Source organism: Cryptomeria japonica, chromosome 9 (assembly GCF_030272615.1).
Source record: "Cryptomeria japonica chromosome 9, Sugi_1.0, whole genome shotgun sequence".
NCBI classification, from domain to species: domain Eukaryota; kingdom Viridiplantae; phylum Streptophyta; class Pinopsida; order Cupressales; family Cupressaceae; genus Cryptomeria; species Cryptomeria japonica.
Window position 1 is genome coordinate 645330805 of NC_081413.1, and position 20481 is coordinate 645351285.

Genomic DNA, 20481 nt, shown 5'->3' on the forward strand with positions numbered 1-20481 from the left:
CCATATACTTTGGTTTGGTAGTGAACAAAGAAACTTTGAGTTCTTTTGTTCATTTGACTCATTGGACTTTCAAACAAAGAAAACACAACCACTAGTGGATCTTTGACTATCCAAGTCACTTGCCCAATTTGCATCCACAAAGTATAGTATGTCTAATAATTTATCCACGTGAACAATACCTTGATAACAAAAACAATAATTAGAAGTTCCATGCAAATATCTAAAAATTCTATTAATATAAGATTGATGCTCCTTACTATAGTTTGTCATGTCCCCTTTGCAAAATTAGCAAGTTGGATTGGTTAGTCTATTTTCTTTTCTCGCTAGTTAATTGAAGTGTCAAGGGAAAAAAATACTAATTTAATATTTCTTGTCCTTATATTTCTTATTTTTGGGATAATTAAATATTAAATTATTATTTCAAGTTGAATGGAGCATTGGAATCTCTTGGCTTAACTTCTAGCATTCTTTGGAGCATTCTCGGGTAGTGGTTTATTTGCGAAGTTCTAATTTGGTTACAAATTGGGTTCCACTTCAATTTTAAATTAATTTTCCCTTAAAAAATGTGACTTGGTATTTTTAGATGTCCAATTTAGGAATGAATCATACAAAATAAAGAAATTTATCTTTTGATCTAATTTTGGCTTGTACAAATTCTTTTGGAGAGCACTAGTGTTTTTTATATCTTTAGTGGACGAATACTCATTGGAGGTTGTAGTTAGTGGATGAAAACCCATTGATTGTTAGGATGAATCCCTTTGGTCTTGGAGACATCTTCATGTAACAACAGTTACAACTAGGCGTGAAGAATTTATGTTGATAGTTCTTGTTATTGGTATTTGTGTAGGTTGTAGGAGAAGTGTTTGATGAATGGTTGCAAAGTGAATTGTAGTTTAGGAGTGTGAGTCGCTACTGCAGAACGTCTATTTTTTTGAGTTTTTCCTTTTTAGGTCTTGTCTATCATATTCACAATTTCATTTTGAAGCATTTCATGTTTGGAGTCATGTGTGTCATGTTTGGGTTATTTGCAATGAAGTTTTTCTACAAAATTTGGAGTGTGGGTTGGACTAATTTTAAAAAATCTTTTAGCTGTTGTTATTGCTATCCATTTGCTCCCCTTTGATGTATTTGCAACAAAAATGATCTATTAAATATTTTTCAGTATTGGGTATTAAAAACTGTGTAATTGAGTGTTGACAATTTTTACTGAAATTATAGGTCTTGTGATAATTTTTTATTCCAATATAGAGGCTTGGAAGAAATGATTATTTATCTTTGGTTTTTTCATTTTTTTGTGTGAGAAGATTAAAAATAAACAAATTAATAATTGGGATATCACAAATGTATCAAAGTAATGTTCTTGCTAGCTCGTTGGGGTTTAATTTGATTAATGTTTCCTAGTGACAGAGAAATGAGATATCTAAGACGAGAGAACAATAAATCATTACTGGTAAGTTTTGATTCGAAAGAGGAAATAATGTTTGAAGAAGAAAGGGGGAAACAAAAGGCAACAAATGAAGAAAGAGATTTTTTTGCACTTGTAGATAAATTGGTAATTATTGTGGAGTAGATGTGGTCACAACAAAATAAGAAGACTACAAAAGATAATGGAGCAGAAGGGAGCACCTTTGGAGGAAAGAAACTAGTCCTCAACTCAAAGACAACCAAGGTCATTTTCTACCTAATAATGAAGAAGAATATACCCCTATTATATTATCTAAAAGATCTTTGGTTGTGATAGATACAAAATGGTATGATGATTGTGTTAAGCAATCTGATGCATTCAAAACAACTATTGCATTCAAGAATTTTATAGAGATTCATGAAAAGGATCAAAGGAAAACATAATAAGATTAGAGTGGAAGAGAGATCAAGAGAAAACTCAATAAACTTTGGGCACCTACTTCTCATGGAAGCAAAAGATCTCGCTAGAGCATGGTTGCAAAAATTGCACTTTTTCACTATCAATCCAATGAAAGAAAAATATGCTATTCAATTTACAACCCTACATCTTGAGGGAAATTCTCATGAATGGTGGTATCATGACACAATTACACAAGGCCTTGATTAGGTAAGTGACGAGTCCTAGGAATGTCTTAGTTTCATTGGTTTTTTGTTTTTGATTAAGAAAGCAGTGAAAACAAGGGTGTTGACCCTTAATATAATAGCCTACAGACAATAAAAGAACAACAAAACATGAGAGAAAGTCTCAAAAAAAAAGGTTGGACAGGTGAAGTGTTAGGAAATAATGCTTTAAATCCACATACAAATAATCCATTTCCTACATAACCCATGAGAGAAAAGCAGACATACAAGCTTACAAAAATAATCATAATACAAAGATCAGATAGACAAGCCACAAGATAACACAAGATATATCATGGAAAAACTCTCATGAGAGAAAAACCCAACCTCCAAAAGAATCCATACTCCATTGTATTAATCATCCATAAAGCAATATAGACTTACAATGAATACCTTTGAACCATCAAGCCCTCCAATGCATTCCCATGTGTCCAAGAATGAATCCACACATCCCATGCCATGTTTCACAAATGTAAACATCTAAAGTACTCAATACAATGACAACCCAAAACCACCAGCCAACCTTAATCGCTAAACATGTGCTTTCTTTTATAGATCCGAGCTCATACAAATACAACTAGTGGTAAAGTAAAACTGTGTGCTCACAACTACCCTTGACCCCATATTTAATATTGGGTACTAAGTTTTCTCTTTTTAAATATCTTTGTCCGATATTAAATAATTATAATATAATATTACAATGTTACAATCCAACTCATCAAGTGGCCCCTGAGAATATTCCAAAAGAATCGCTTCTGTTACACATCCACGTGCAACATCGCATAATAAATAAAATATTACAATTATAAACGTTATTATGCAAGGTGTACAACACCTTATTTTCCAACACGAAAAGGAAAACCTGTCAAACCAAAACAACCCAGACCCAACTCAAGGAGGGGTAGGGGCACTCAAGTCTTGACAAGGAGGGATTTAAGCGAGGGGGGAGGACTTTCCCTTTGCCTGCAAAAAACCACAGTCCAGGTGATACTATCATTAGGACCATCAAGAGAGAGATAAAGCAATAAGGACCGTATCAAGTTACAATCAGTAGTGTCAGCAATGTTGTACTACAAATCAATAATTGACTATTATAGAATAGTAGTAGGGTACTGCAGAGGAACAACATTAGGAGAAAAATCAATAGGAGTAGAGTGGAGCTGCAAAACAGGAGTGACAAGAGTTGAATCCTCAGGGATGGGAGAATCCACCACAATTGCATCATCAACAAGAAAAACAACAGTAAGATGCACTTCATCATGGGAGGAGAGCTCATCCTCTTGAGAGGAGTCAACCGAATCAATATCAGCATCATAGATAGTCAAGTGATCAACTGTAGCATCATTCCACCAAGTGCCAACACCTTTGTGATGCAAAATAGAGTTGTACAAAGCTAAATGACCCATAGACAAGAATTTCCAACAAAAAGGGAGACCCTCAAAATCCAATAGTTGTGTCCAAGGCCTATCCTCAACCATGATAACCACTTCTCTCGAAAGAGGCGAAGAGATGTCAATATCAACTAAGATGCAGGCAAAGGTGGATTGGCCCATTGAGGATGTGGCATCATCATTGGTTTTTTGTTACTATATCAAACTTTTAGTAGTTTATTATCAAATTATTGCATGTTTTAATCATCCTCATAGTTACATTATTATCCAATTATTATATATAAATGACATGTTGATATGGAATGTTGTATGTGATTTAATGATTGATATATTGTTGAATGTTATGGATGATCATTTGTGTGGATTACTATTTGTTGTAAAGGACTAGCATTGAACTTAAACAGATCTCTATTTCACTCATAGCCAAGGAAGACATAATTGTAGTGTCATAAAATTGCGACCCTAGCAATTTTTTACTGCATTAGAGTCCTCACACACATGAGATCGAATCTTCTAGCCTGATCGGAGACCAAAGACTACTCAACCCTCGGAATCAACTTCTTTCTTGGCCTCCACACCACCCTGTCCGCACTTTGCCTTGGAGAAAGGGTCCCCCTTAGGATAGGGGCATGGTGCCCTTGTCCTCTTAGGATAGGGGCGTGGCGCCCCTGTCTCTGCCCTATTTTGGGGCAGGACCCTTCCTAGGGTTGCATTGTAGGTTGTGCAGTGAGCGGGAAAATTCCCCCGATGTTGGCCTATGACGAAAATCAAATTTAGTAACATGTATTTAAGGGGCATTTGTCCTCTCATTTGCATAAGTTCAATAAGTTGGATGAGTGAGAAGTTTACATGAGATCAAACATTCTTTTCCAACATTGAGCATTCTCAAGTCTCCCTTCAAGGCTAGGTCTTGAATTCAAGTCAAGGATTCAACCATTGAAGAGGAGATTGGTTCCAACATTCAATTCCACACAAACATTTCTATCAGCATTGCTATCACAACCTCCCTTGAGGTGATTTACAATTCAGTCTTTCATTTATATCTACTAGCAAGTACTTTCTTTCATTACTTGATTAATTCCAAAACTGGGGTTTGACCTAAAGGCAAACCCCCAATCCCAACCCATTTTCCTCTCTTTTCTGTATGTAGGTTGTAGGTGCGCAATTGTACTTTTGGATTCAAGCTCCATTTGTAGAGGTGGAAAAACCCTTTTTGTTTCGTGGATTTTTCGGAGGACTGTGTACATTCCTGCCACGGTTCGGGAAAATTTTCCTTAAATTTTCAGGGCGACTTCGTCTCGACATATTACTACCAGATCCAGGTGCACAGTTTCATCCCATATTCTGATCTTAAGTTATAATTAGTTCTTTGTCACTTTTGCACTACATAATTCAATCAATTCCTTTCCAATTCAAATAAGGAAGAGATGATCAACTTATCATTCCCATTTCATTCAGAATTCAATCTTCATCTTTGAAGGTTGAATCTAGTGAATTCTCCTCTTTTCTTCCAATGTAACTAGGTGAAAAGTGTTTGAAGGGAAATCCGAAGTGAAACTCTCATCTCTCCTTGGAGGGAAAAGGTAGTTTTCCTCTTGATCTGTCATTCACATTTCACCACATTACATTTTGGTGAACCTGACGTCTTGCATGCTTTCTTTTTGAACTAAATTGCATATTTTTCATTTACAAGTTTCAAATTTATGCAAACTTAGTGCTTAAATCATTAAAAACCCTAGTTTTTTAAATTAAAATTGAACTTATGATTTATAAAAATTGCTTGTGGTTATCTTAAATCTGAAAATTGTTTTGTTTATCAAATTCAATTTCTTCATTGTCTTGTTCAATTTGCAAATCAAATTTACAAACTTAAGAGTTTACTTGTTAAAACCCTAATTTTCAAAAATCATCTTGAACTTGTGCAAAAATTGGATTTCCATTTAATTTTCAGATTTCTGATTGTTCTCAGATTTATCTTCATTCCTACAATTCAAAATTTCAATTTCCCCCCCTTTTCCCAAAATTCAAATTTTAAAATTAAGTGGTTAGGTCATAAAACCCTAATTTTCAAAATTAATTGGATTTTCTGCAAATTTCAAATCAATTTCATTTACATTCAGATTTCTAAACATTTTCCAAGGTGTCCCTATCCATTAGGTTTGAACTTTTTCAAATTTGCAATTCAATTCCTCTTTTTCTTCAAAACCCTAATAAGGTCCTATTTTTACATTTGTGCCTTCATTTTGCCTATCTAGAGGTCGTAAAATTTGTAAATTTGTTGGGGTTAGCTTTGAAATCATCGTAATATTTATCCTTGAACATTTCAAAAAAGGTTGGTCGGACCATGTGCGTTCCCACCACGGTCCTCGAATTTTTTCCCAAAATTTTGGGAGACTGTTATGACTGTACTTAATAGCCCAAATCCAGAAGATTGGCCGATTTTATTGATTTTTGATCCCTCTAGAATTGGAAATACCTTCAAAATTCAACATTGCAAATTTCAAGAAATTTTTTAAAATTAAGAGGTTAATTATAGTCTGCCCCGGTTTTTAAAATTTTGATTTTAAAATTAAGTGGTATTCCCTTGGCCCTAAATTTAAAATTTCAATTTCCTTTTATTTTTGGAAATTGTGTCATTCTCTTCCTCCAACAAAGTTGAAATTATGTAATCATTATTTTCTTTTTTTTGCATTAGTCAATTTTGTAAGCTTTGTTCCAAAATTCAAAATTCAAAATTTCCCTCTAGTGCATGAGTTTTACCACTATTAGTCCTACCTATACTATCCCCGTTAGACGAAGACTTAGAATTAGGGCCTCCAAAGGTTTAATTACCGAGGAGATGGAGCCTAATTTGGGTGACTTCTTTAATGAGGATCATGCTAATTCTTCCCATCCTCATCATGTGCCTATTCACCCCATTGATGAATCCCATAATGAAGAAGAAGCTTTAACTAGGGTTTCTATAGATCAACTTTCCACATTGGACAATCAATTTGATAACTTTCAACAATGGATGTCCCAAGAATACCCTAATAATGAATCTCTCCATTAATTGAAAGCCTTCAACGCATGATTCAAAGTGATAAAAATGAAATTGATATATTGCGTGACATTGCACATATTGTTGATTCTAATGTCATGCCTATCAAGATTTATGTTGAAACCCTAGGTTATTCACAACCTTCAACACAAGTCAATCCTTCTATTCCTTTGACTACTCTTATGACTAGTATTCCTACTTTTACCTCCAATATCATGGCTACTTCAACTCAAAGTGTCATTCCTAAAAATATGGGTCATGGGGGCAATCCTTCCTCTTCATTTAATTCTCCATCTTTACCTATGTCTTCCATAAGTGTTCCTATTATCCCTCAACCAATCAATGTGACACAAGGGGGCAATTCCTTCAACAACTTTGTTCCTCCTTTAAGTGTCCCTTTTCCTACCTAATCATCACCTATGCCTACTTATCATAATGCCCCACCACCTTATTCTTAGTCCATGCCTTCTTTCAATAACATCACACCACCTTCTCAATCAACTATGTCTAACATTAATTCTTCTACCGAAATGCCAATTAACAATCTTGCTCAAACCATGTCTTCCTTACAACAACAAATTGCTTCTATGAGTCAATCCAAGTTTAGTGTGCCCACCTTTGATGTTGTGAGCCCACTTTGTTTTGATATTGTTAAAGTCGTGCTACCTAAACATGTCGAGATCTCTCAATTGGAACTCTATAATGAAAAAGGTCCTCTTATGCATGTCAAAACATTTCAAACCTTGTGTACTGATTTTGCTTAAGATCAAAGATTGCTTGCAAAATTATTTACAATAACACTAAGAGATAAGGCTTTACAATGGTATTTTTCTTTGCCTCCTTATTCTATCACCTTCTTTCAACAACTGGCAAATGCTTTCATCCAACAATTTCAAAACAAAATTGGTCCTAAAATCACTTTGACTGATTTAATGCATTGTAAACAAGGCGTTAAAGAAAAAGTGATTGATTTCATTGGTAGATATAAGAATTTGTGTGCTCAAATTTCTTTTCATGTACCTAATGATATTTAAAGAATTTTTATTTCTAATTTACAAAAAAATATCAGGGAAAAGGTTATTTTGTCAAAGTTTACTTCCTTTCCGTAGTTGTGCGCAATACTCCACAATTATCAAATGGCTGTGAGTGAAATGGAGCAATCCACTTTGATGGTTCTGAGTGATAAGTGGGAGAGTGTTCAACAATTCAAACCAACAAAAAGATTTATCAAGTTTAATGATACAATCAACAACTAAAATGTGAATGCTACAACATGTGTGCCTTCTATTTCTAATTTTTTCCAAAGAGAAAGACAATTTACTTCCTTGAATGAGTTTTTACATAGTATTATGTCTCAGTTGTTTCACATAAATGTTATCAAACTTCCTCCTATAAAACCAGTTGATCCTTCTCAACTTGCATCCCCTTATTTTGATAACAATTCCTTTTGTCAATTTCATCTTCAACCTGGTCATGATACTGAGAAATATTTCGCATTGAAGAATAAAATTCAAGATTTGATTGATAATAATACTATATATGTGGCAAGTTTGAGTGATAAAGGCAATAAATTAGTAGCTCCTCCTAATCAAAATCTTAATATTTTCACTGATCCCTTGCCTTCTCATACCTCTAATGTTATTGAGATTGTGCCTAATTCTTTCTCTTCTGAGGAATTCACCTCTATGGCTCCAAACTTGGTTAATATGGTAGAAACACATGATATGCCTAAGGATCCTTGTATTACATTTGACACTAGTGAGACCATTAGAGCACCTGATGGCCCTTTATACATAGTTGTGAAGGTTAAGGATATCCCTTATTGTGGTGCCCTGATCAATCCCTCTTGCACGGTTAATGTTATAACTAAAGAGTATCTTTTCACTTTACAATTGCATAAACCAATATATGATGCTTCTAATGTGGTTGTGAAGTTATTTGATGGATTCTCTTATCCTACCATTGGTTCTATCACCCTTTCTGTTGAAGTTCACACTAAATCCATGGATGTTGGCTTTGTTATCATACCCTCTTTTGACCAATTCCGTGTGAAGTTGGGTTGTCCTTGGCTATCTTCCATGAAGACTATTGCTTCTCCAATACACAAGTGTTTTAAATTTCCTCACAATGGAGAAATAATAACTGTGAACCATAGGTTATTTCGTCCATCCGAAAGAAGCCCCGGTGTTTCTATTGATTTCTTTTGGCCTAAACAATTTCAATCTCTTCCATCAAGGAGCGATGTTCTTTTTCAATCTTATAAAAAATGGAAGAAAGACATGATCTTATCCTTAAGTCAACCTAGATCTCCAACACTTGGCATTCATATTATTCTTCAATATGAGGTTCTTCCACTCACAGATAGAACTAATCTCCCTCCTAAGGAAGATCGTCAACCTATCCCTATGGATGTGACTTTACCTTCTTTTAAGGAGAACAACAATATTCTTCCTAAGGTTAGATCCATACCTCCTCCTCATGATGGACCTGGTCTCCTTCCCACACCTAATATTCCTCCTTTCTATGGTGCAGTTCCACCTCCTAGTCCTTCCTCTTATCGAGAGAAGAGGCATGCTTCTCCTCTTGTTCAACCAAAAAGACCTCAACCTAAACCTTCAACTATCAAGGAGAAAAACATTCCTACTTTTTCAAGCGTTCCTCCTCCTTCTCAACCTTCCACTAAGACTCGTCGGAATCATGTTGTGAGAGAACACCAACGAAGACACTGTGTTTGAGCTCATGAAGCTATTCCTCAAAATACTCAAACTCCTCAGACACAGTCCGTTGACAAGATTCCCTTTTCCCCCTAGCAAGATGTTCAACCTACATCTCCAAATCATAAGTTGCACAAAACATGTGATAGTTTTACTCCTATTCGTGTTTTCACTCCTCTTTCTCTAAAGTTTGATGAATAAATGGGTGAAAATGTTAATCATAATAGCAATACAACTCCTAATGCTTCTGATAGTGAGTATGAATATGTTGATGTGGACAAGCATTTATCACATGAATTTTCACAAGCCTTAATCCTAGCTCCTAGAATCAAACAAAGTGACTTACAACATGAGCATAGTCCTTGTTTGGATCTTGTGATAGCTCCATCTGTTGTGCTCGATGTTGCTCCTCTGGCGTGTTGCTCGCCTTCCCGAAATAGTGATCAGGAAGATCGGGAGGTGGATGTCATGCTAGATTAACAATATTAGTAGTGTAGATCTTATCTCTTTCTCCTTTCTTTCTCTTTTGTGACCATTCTTCTATGTGTATCCCTATTCTTTTATTGTTCCCTTAATGTCTACTTGGGGACAATGCAAAACATTGAGATCTTTTCTTGGTCTCTTTCATGTTGACTCAAAATACATCCTCTCTTCCCTTTCTTCCAAGGTAGTATCCTTCTTTGGGGAATGATGATTATCATATGCTAATATACATACATGATATACATGAGTTATCATATAACATACTGACCCTGAGGAAAGTGACACTACCTCATATTTTGTGCTCATTATCTTTTGGTTTATTCCTCAAGTGGGGGATAAGTCCTTGCAATTACGTGCTCCCTCCCTTCTCTTTCTCTTGGGTGTATCCTACCTTAAAGAAATCACTCCCGATAAGGCGTGTGTGATCGCTTTAATGTGGGGGTATACACTCCACTGATATTTTCTTTCTTGATAATTAGAATTACTTAGTGAACTTTGTTTTGCTTTGTAATATTTGGTATCCTTTCTTTCATGACTCATAGTGAAGGGAACTTTTCTACTTGCAGTCATGGTTATCCCCTTCTTGATCTTCCCTTTTACTTTGTCAATCAAAGTCATAAGATCCTAAGTCTACTAGGGGCTTGGTGCATCTTGCCTCCTTGACGTGGTAAAATTTTTTCAATGTTGTTTCCTTGTACTTTACTGACAGTATTGGTGTACTCTTATACTCTAGCTACAGTGGGGGCTAAATTTAGTGTCATAAAATTGTGACCCTAGCAATTTTTTACTGCATTAGGGTCCTCACGCACGCTAGATCGAATCTTCTATCCTGATCGGAGGCTAGAGATTGCTCAACCCTCGGAATCAACTTCTTTCTTGGTCTCTGCACCAACCTGTTTGCACTTTGCCCTGGAGAAAGGGGTAGGACAAGGGCATGGCACCCTTTTCCTCCCAGGATAGGGGCATCGTGCCCCTTTCCCTACCCTATTTTGGAGCAAGACCCTTCCTAGGGTTGCATTGTAGGTTGTGCAGTGAGCGGGAAAACTCCCCCGATGTCGACCTATGATGAAAATAAAATTTAGTAACATGTATTTAAGGGGCATTTGTCCTTTCATTTTCATAAGTTCAATAAGTTGGATGAGTGGTAAGTTTACATGAGATCAAGCATTCAAGAGCATTCAAGCATTCTTTTCCAGCATTGAGCATTCTCAAGTCTCTCTTCAGGGCTAGGTGTTGCATTCAAGTCAAGGATTCAACCATTGAAGAGGAGATTGATTCCAATCTTCAATTCGACACAAGCATTTCTATCAATATTGCTATCACAACCTCCCTTGAGGTGATTTACAATTCAATCTTTCATTTACATCTACTTGCAAGTACTTTCTTTCATTACTTGGTTAATTCTAAAATTAGGGTTTGACCTAAAGCCAAACCCCCAATCCCAACCCATTTTCCTCTCTTTTCTATGTGTAGGTTGTAGGTGTGCAGCTATAGTTTCAAATTTTGGCTACATTTGCAGAGGTGGAAAGACCCTTTTCGTTTTGCATATTTTTCAGAGGATCGTGTACATTCCTGCCACGGTCCGGACAACTTTTCCTCAAATTTGCAGGGCAACTTTGTCTTGACATATTACTACCACATCTAGGTGCACAACTTCATCCCATATTCTGATCTTAAGTTATAATCAACTCTTTGTCACTTTTTCACTACATAATTCAATCAATTCCTTTTCATTTCAAATAAGGAAGAGGGGATCAACTTATCATTCCCATTTCATTCAGAATTCAATCTTCATCTTTGAAGGTTGAATCTAGTGAATTCTCCTCTCCTCTTCCAATGTAACTAGGTGAAAAGTGTTTGAAGGGAAATCCGTAGTGAAACTCTCATCTCTCCTTGGAGGGAAAGGGTAGTTTTCCTCTTGATCTCTCATTCACATTTCACCACATTACAATAATATGTTGGTCTGGGTGGAAATGATCAAGGAATGGTATGAGAGTTGCGATCATGTGGATTCTTGTTGAATTTGTCTCTTCAATGGACATGAAGGATTTATAAAATTATGGAGCATGAGGAGGTTATGCCTTATTAATATAGATTTAATATAGTGAGCCACGTCCCTAATTCTGTGAAATTAAGAAATACAAGAGCTTGTGATTATTTTATAAAAGAGGAAGTGTTGTGTCAATTAGGATCTTCTTCTACTGGCATTAAGTTGTTCTCAATTTTATCTATAAGGACAAAATCATAAACAATGCAAACAATAGTTGCTGCTAGATTTTTTATGTAATTGCAATTTTGTTGTGTTGAATATGCACTTATAAATGAGAATAAATAGTGACTATTATTTTCTAAGTTAATGTATTATTACTCTTTGGAGATTACACTCCTCAAGTGAGGGCCACTTGAGGTATTGCAATCCTCCTTTATTTTTCTATGCTTAATTATTTATGAATGTAGTAGATGAATTAATATTAGTTTTTTAATTACTATTAAGAATATTCTCTTTATGGTTTTCTACTATTATTGTAGTTAGAGTCTCGATTGCAACCGACTTGTTATTTGTTATTAGTTATTAATTGTCACTAATAGTCATTGTTGAGTTACTCTTTGATTCTTTCACAACAATTGTTGTATTAGATAGCTTTCAATCCAACACTATTTTGTACCTTCATTAGTGTTTTCTTCATAAAAGGATAGGGGTTTGAGAAGTCCTTTGTTGCACATATAGTGGTCGCACCATCTTTGAAGATACATCCCTAGCTGACAATTAAGTGAACCTCCATTTAGGTCATTAAATTACCCCATCGAATGCCTCAATCGGGCTGAGTGCATGAAATACTACACCAAATCTATGGACATAGTGAATACTAGTCATTTTTGGCGCCATTGTCGGAGATGGTGCTAAGGTTTAGGACTCTTAAGTTTAGGTTTGTTTTTGTTAAATTTACCTTCTACAAATTCCTTTTTGTTATTTACTTTTTAGTAATTTAGGTGTTTATTTCCAATATTAAGAACATTAGATGTTTGAGACTGGTATTAACCTCTTTACGAACAAGTGTAGGATGACAACCCATAAGCTTAACACTTCCATTACACGTTTTTCCTAAGTTTTGCACTCCCCTCATTGAAAACTTGGCTTGTCCCATTTTTCCCCAACTAATCCTTAAGTTCATTGATCTTTAGATGAGTTCCAATGCACTTTTTAAAGTCCAATGAGTCATCTGGAACAAGAAAAATCTCCATATCTTTAGCATTCAACCTCGGTTTCATTTCAAGAGTTGCATCTCAACACCCCATCTTGCATTTCCCTTGACCTTTTTGAAAAAATGGAACTTTAGCTTCTAGGAGATCGAATTGCTAATTTCAAATAGGGAGTCAGACACCAACACTGGTACTCAAGTTGTTGACTTATGTGGTTCATGAACCACCCAAAGGCCTCAACAATCATATGATTTAGTGCAGCAAGATATACATCGTATTCCACATCTAGTTAATTATGATAAATACCTGACAAACATTGCAAGTTTGTTCGTGGAGTCTCTGTTAATGTGAGGATCCAGTTAACACTGAGAGGGGGGGATGAATCAGTGATAACAGTAACCTGTAAACTTTTATCAATCTGAACAATAATTCACAAAACGGTTCATAACCAGTACCAGTAGTTGATCAAACAATCACTTAATGCAGATTTACCAAAATATTACTGGTAGCGACTTAAGTGTTCAGCATTAAGAAAAAATAGTAAAGACATCGAATGCATAATCCATCAACAAAATGAACATAAGGATTTTTTATGTGGAAACTCAAATGGGAAAAACCACGGTGGAAATTGGTACCCACAAAATATGCACTCTTTCAGAATGCGCCCTATTAAGAGCCTAGCCCGGTTAAGAGCTTTACAACAATGCTCGGTTAAGAGCAGACCCTGTTAGGAGTCACCTAGGAAAGGGATTTTACAAATTATCTTTGTTAGGAGCTTTACCCTATTAGGATTAACCTCGCTAGAGTATTTAAGCCCAAATTAATGAGCCACATGGTGAAGGGATTTACAAGATAAGGGCTGTTAGGACCTACACGGTTGAGGGATTTTAATGGTGCTCCAACTGTTAGGAAACAACAGATAAATGATCAGGACTTAGCACTTCATAGATTTCTATAACAGATACTTGTGAGCTCCAATATGCTTCTCTCATGCAAATATCTCAATTTGGTTCGACACACACACACTTCTCTGATCACCGACACACTCAACCTTCTAAAACTTGACCTAAATAAATTTTACAATTAGGTCGGTTATAAAACCCTAACCTACAATGAATCTACATCATAGATCATATCAGATCATTACAAATCATTACAAATAATCATACAGATCATTATAACAAAATACAAGACAATTACAATCATTGAATGATCATAACTCATCACCGCACATCGATCTGATAAGTTGTCAAATCCTTAACACGTTTTGCTAAGCACTTTGCTGCTTCCCAAGAAATTTGATCCTTGTACGTGCCAAAATAATATATTATCTCTTCATATGGATTCTAACATGCCATTAACTTATGAACATGAAAATAATCATCTTCAAACCATAAAATATCACCGGTCAAAGATTTGGTTACTGGTTCTCAAACCCTAGTTGTTTATACAACAATCAATTATAAACATGACTTCCAGTTCTCCAAACATGATGCGGTTCATGTCATAGACTCCTTATGATGTTGTAAGTACACATTCCAAACTTTAACACCTAACTCAACACAGATCTCTACCACAACCATCTCCTTCACTTTCCTTCTTACCGATTCACTGTCACTAGGTAGTTTTGCTTTCGAACTTAATTCAATTCAATCCATTACCGGTTAGACTTAACTAGTAGAATTAGATGACATACCAAGAACAAACAAACATGGACAAATATGGTTGCCAACAATGACAATACAATTAACTGATTATCATATCGTAGTTATATCATCGCCAACAATCCTTTACCAGTACGTCATCATCTCCATCAGTTATGCCAACATGCCAACAATATCCCCCTTTGGCATTGATGGAAACACCAAAAACTGCAACACCAAAATCTCATCATGAAACTTGTTATGTCTGTTGTACATCACTCTTTGGTCATCAGTTCTTCTCCTTTGCTATTTTTCTCCTAACACATTTCTTCTACCCATGACAGTTACATTTCTTCTCCCCCTTTGACAACAATGCCAAAGGTGAAAAGGCATCTTCTGTCACCATCTCAGCTGCTCCCCTTGAGGAGTAGCCCACTTCTCATCAATCCACAGTGAAAGATGTTCAATGATTCCAATGGATTGATGCTTCCACATCTTCTTATTTGACCTTGGGTAGGGGTATAATGCCTAACTTACCTCTGATATATTCAAAGGTAGCCTTAGGCAATGGCTTAATGAATATATCTGCCAACTGCTCCTTACTAGATACATGCTCCAATCTCACTTTCTTTTCCCGTACTCTTTATCTCAGAAAATGATACCTCAATTCAATATGTTTAGTCCTTGCATGCAGTATTGAGTTTTTGGATATGTTTATAGCACTAGTGTTATCAAAATGTATGATCACTGGTTCTATCATAGCTTGCTTGAATCCTTCTGAGACATGTCTCATCCATATAGATTGTGTACAATTCATGGATGCAACCACATATTCTACTTCAGTTTTAGTTTGAGAAATACAAGTTTGTTTCTTACTGGTCCAAGATACCGGGCTGCCACCTAGAAAGAATGCACCACTAATTGTTCTCTTCCAGTCATCTACATTCCCTGCCCAATCAACATCAGTGAATACCTGCAAAGAAAAATTGTGTATGTATGGATATCATAATCCATAATCGATTGTCCCTCTAAGATATCTGAATATCCTCTTCACTGTTGGCATGTGTCTCCTTAGGGCTCTTCTGAAATCTTGCTACTAAACCAACTGCATGGGCAATATCCGATCTACTATGAACAACATAACATAATTTCCTAATCATGGACCTGTATTCCTTCTCATCCGCTGATGGTGAATCATCTTCTTTTGAAAATCTACAACTGGTAATCATAGGTGTTCCATAGGTTTACAGTCTTCCATTCCAAAGGTCTTTAACACTTCCTTCACACACTTGGACTGACAGATAAAAATTCCACCTTTCAATTGTTGGACCTCCAATCCATTGAATTTTTTTATCCCTCCTATAAGAGACATCTCAAATTCTTTCTTCATCTCATTTGCAAAGTCATACTCATATCATCATTTCCACCAAATATAATGTCATCAACAAATACTTCTGCAATCACCATCTTGTCTCCTTCAGTCTTCAAACAAATATTGTTGTCCTTACGAGTTCTCTGGAATCCTATCTTTGTCAGATGTACATGAAGTCTTTCAAACCATGCTCTTGGTGCTGTCTTCAATCCATATAATGTCTTATGCAGTTTGGATACCATATCCTTATCTTCTGTCAATGCAAACCCATCCGGTTGTTCAATGTACACCTCTTATTCAAGAATACCATTCATAAATGACAACTTTGCATCCATTTAATATACTTTAAAGCCTTTAAAAGCTGCAAATGCAAGTAGAATTCTTACTCCTTCAAGCCTAGAAATTTGTGCAAAGGCCTCTCCATAATATTCACCTTCTTCTTGTGCATACCCTTTGCATACTAGTCTTGCTTTGTTTCTAATGACTTCACCATCTTCATTCAACTTGTTTCTAAATACCCACCTTGTACCAATTACACTTTTATCATCAGGTCTAGGAACAAGTGACCATGTATTATTTTTCTCAATATGATCAAGTTCTTCATTCATTGCATTTAACCAGTCATCATCCTTAAGAGCTTCTTTAACTATCTTCGGTTCAACTATAGAAATCAGACAAGAGCTTTCTCTAATTTTCCTTCTAGTCTGCACTCTAGCATTCTTGTCACCTATTATCTGGTCTTCAAAATGATTTAACCTTATATACCTAGGAATTACCTATTTTGGTGCAACAACCTCTTCTTGTTCTTCATCTTCTTCATCTGCACTGTTCTGCTCAACATCTTTCTGCACTTCTAGTTCACTAAACACAAGTTTTTGTTCATCATCTGCTGGATCAAATTTGATGGTATCATCAGTTTCATTAGAATACTCATCAACTTTTACATTCACACTCTCCATAATCTTCTTTGTCCTTTTGTTATAACACTTGAAAGCTTTTCTCTTAGTGGAGTAGCCAAGAAATGTTCCTTCATCACTCTTAGCATCAAATTTACCAGTATAATCATCTCTTTTTATAAAACATTTGTTGCCAAAAACTTTGAAGTAACTAACACTAGGAGTTCTACCATACCATAACTCATAGGGTGTTTTATCATTACCTTTCTTCACTAGTACCTGGTTGAATGTGTAAATAGCAGTACTGATTGCTTCTCTCCAAAACATCTTAGGTACATCTCCCTATATCAACATAATCCTTGTTGCTTCAATAATGGTTTTGTTTCTCCTTTCCATAATTTCATTTTGTTGTGGTGCCCTTGGAGCAGATAACTGCCTCTTTATTTCATTTTCATCACAATATCTCACAAACTCATTAGATGTAAACTCTCCACCCCAGTCAGATCTCAGGCACTTAAGATTCTTACCGGTTTCCTTTTCTACTAAGGCCTTAAATGCATTGAACTTTCTGAAAGCATCTAACTTTTCCTTCAGAAAAGTAATCCACATTATTCTAGAAAAATCATCAGTAAATATCATAAAATACTCGTCACCATAAAAACTTCTAGTCCTCATAGGACCACATAAGTCAGTGTGCACCAAATATCGAATATGCTTAGAAGAAAAAGATTTGCTCTTAAAAGAAGATGTAGTAATCTTATCCAACTGACATTCTTTACACAACACATTGTTTGGTTTAACAAGTTGTGGCATACCTCTCACCATACTAGATTTGCTGACCTTAACCACATTATCAAAGTTCACATGACAAAACCTTCTATGCCATAACCAGCTATCTTCAACCTTAGCAACCAAACAATTGTTCACATTAGCATTCAAATGGAATAAGTTACCTTTAGTTTTCTTACAAGTAGCAATCAGTTCTCCTTTGCATCTTAAGATCCTGCAAACTCCATTCTTAAACTCAAGATGATAACCTTTGTCATTCAATTGACCAACACTCAACAAGTTATGTTTTAAACCTTCAACCCAAAATACATCATCAACATTAGTTGTACCATTCAAACAGATAGAACCTTTACCTTTAACCATACAAGGTGAATTGTTTCCTAATCTTACTACACCGCCATCAAATTCTTTAAGAGAAATAAACTTGTTCTTATCACCGGTCATGTGTTGTGAGCAACCACTATCAATGCAAGATACTAAAGCCTTCTCATCAGACAAATCTTCCTTAACAACAATAAAAACAATCTCCTTATTGTCTTCATCCTCAAATTTCTCATTAGCAGCACCTTCATATACTGCAACATAAAATTGTTTGTTTCCTTACCGCTTATATTTTCTAAACTTTTCCTTTTGATCATTATTAGGATAGTGTGCAACAATGTGTCCTATCTTGTTACAAGAGAAACATTTGAGAGGCAACTTACCTTTGTACTTACCAGTGCCTCTAGGAAGTCTTTTAGCCAATAGAGCTTCAAATTCCATCCGATTACCTTCATCATCGACATCAGATTTACTACCGCCAAGATGAATTGACCTACATTCATGAATTTGACAAACATCTTTTCCTTTTCTCACCGATACACTAGATACAGATGCTTAAAAGCAGATTTTGTCTTAGGTACACTATTATCAAAACTATTTAACTCAAAATCAGCTAGCTTACCAATCAAAGAATCAACAATAACCTTATCCTTAGTAACTAATCTCAACTCTTGAATAGCAGAAACTTTGATAGCATAGGCATGCAATAGAGTTCTAAGCATCTTACTCATAACAGTGTCTTCTTCTATAAAACCACCAGTATTTTTAATTCCACCGACAAACTCTTTAATCCTATGTCCATACTGAGTAATATTTTCACCTTCCATCATTCTCATATCATCAAACTTTCCTCTAAGACTCTCTTCTTTAGCCTTTTGAACATGCTTATCACCACCATAGATTAATTCCAACTTCTCCCAAACTTGAAAAGCAGTCTCTAAACCATGGACATCAATATATTCAGTATCAACTAGTGTACTTACTATGGCTTCTAGTGCTTGAATGTTCTCTTGCTTCTCCTTCAACTGATCTGCAGTCAGAGGACCGATAGGAGGTACACACTGAGTAATAACATGCTACCAAAATTGAGCACCCATACTTTTGATATAAATATGCATTCTATCACTCCATATCCGATAGTTGTCTTTAGTGAATTTGGGACCCTCTTTCTTCATCTTCTTCCTCGGATCTTTTCCTCAAGTGGTTAAGCTTTTTCACAAAGAGGACCTAAGGCTCTAATACCAATTGTTAATGTGAGATCTGGTTAGCACTGAGGGGGGGGTTAATCAGTGACAACTGTAACCTGCAAACTTTCACCAATTTGAATAATACTTGACAAAACAGTTCATAACGAGTATTGGTACCTGATCAAACAATCACTTAATGCAAATTTACCAAAACATTATTGATAGCAACTTAAGTGTACATCATTAAGCAAATATAGTAAAGATATCAAATTCATAATTCATCCACAACATGAACACAAGGACTTTTCACGTGGAAACCCAAATGGGAAAAACCACACTGGGAATTAGTACCCACAAAATATGCACTCTTTCAGAATGTGCCCTGTTAAGAGCCTAGCCCGGTTAGGAGCTTCACAACAATGCCCGATTAAGAGCAGACCCTCTTAGGAGTCACCCGGTCAAGGTATTTTACAACTTACCTTTGTTAGGAGCTTTACCTTGTTAGGAATAACCTCACTTGAGGATTTAAACCCAAATTAATGAGCCACCAAGTGAAGGGATTCACAAGATAAGTCCTTTTAGGACCTACCTAGTTAAGGGATTTTAATGTTGCTGCAACTGTTAGGAAACAACAGATAAATGATCTAGACTTAGCACTTCATAGCTTTCTATAACAGATCCTTGTCAACTCCAATCCGCTTTTCTCATGCAGACATCTCAGTATGGTTTGACACACACACACTTCTTTGATCACCAACACACTCAACCTTCTAAAACTCGACCTAAAAACATTTTACAATTAGGTCAGTTACAAAAACCTAACCTACAATGAATCTAAATCATAGCTCATATCAGATCATTATAAATCATTACAAATCATCATACAAATCATTACAACAAATTACAAGGCAATTACAACCGTTGAATGATCATAACTCATCACCGCACATCGATCTGATAAGCTGTCAAACCCTTAACACATTTTGCTAAGCACTTCCCTGCTTCCCAAGAAATTTGATCCTTGTATGTGCCAAAACAACATCTTTTCTCTTCACATGGATTCTGACACGTCATCATCAACTTTTGAACACGAAAACAATTACCGCCAAACCATAGAACATCACCAGTCAAAGATCTTGTTACCGGTTCTCAAACCTTAGTTGTTTATACAACAGTCAATTACAAACATGACTTCCGGTTCTCCAAACATGATGTGGTTCAGGTCATAGACTCCTTATGATGTCGTAAGTACAGATTCCAAATTGTAACACCTAGCTCAACACAAATCTCTATCGCAACCATCTCCTTCACTATTCATGCTTATTGGTTCACTGTCACTAGGCAATTTTGCTTCCAACT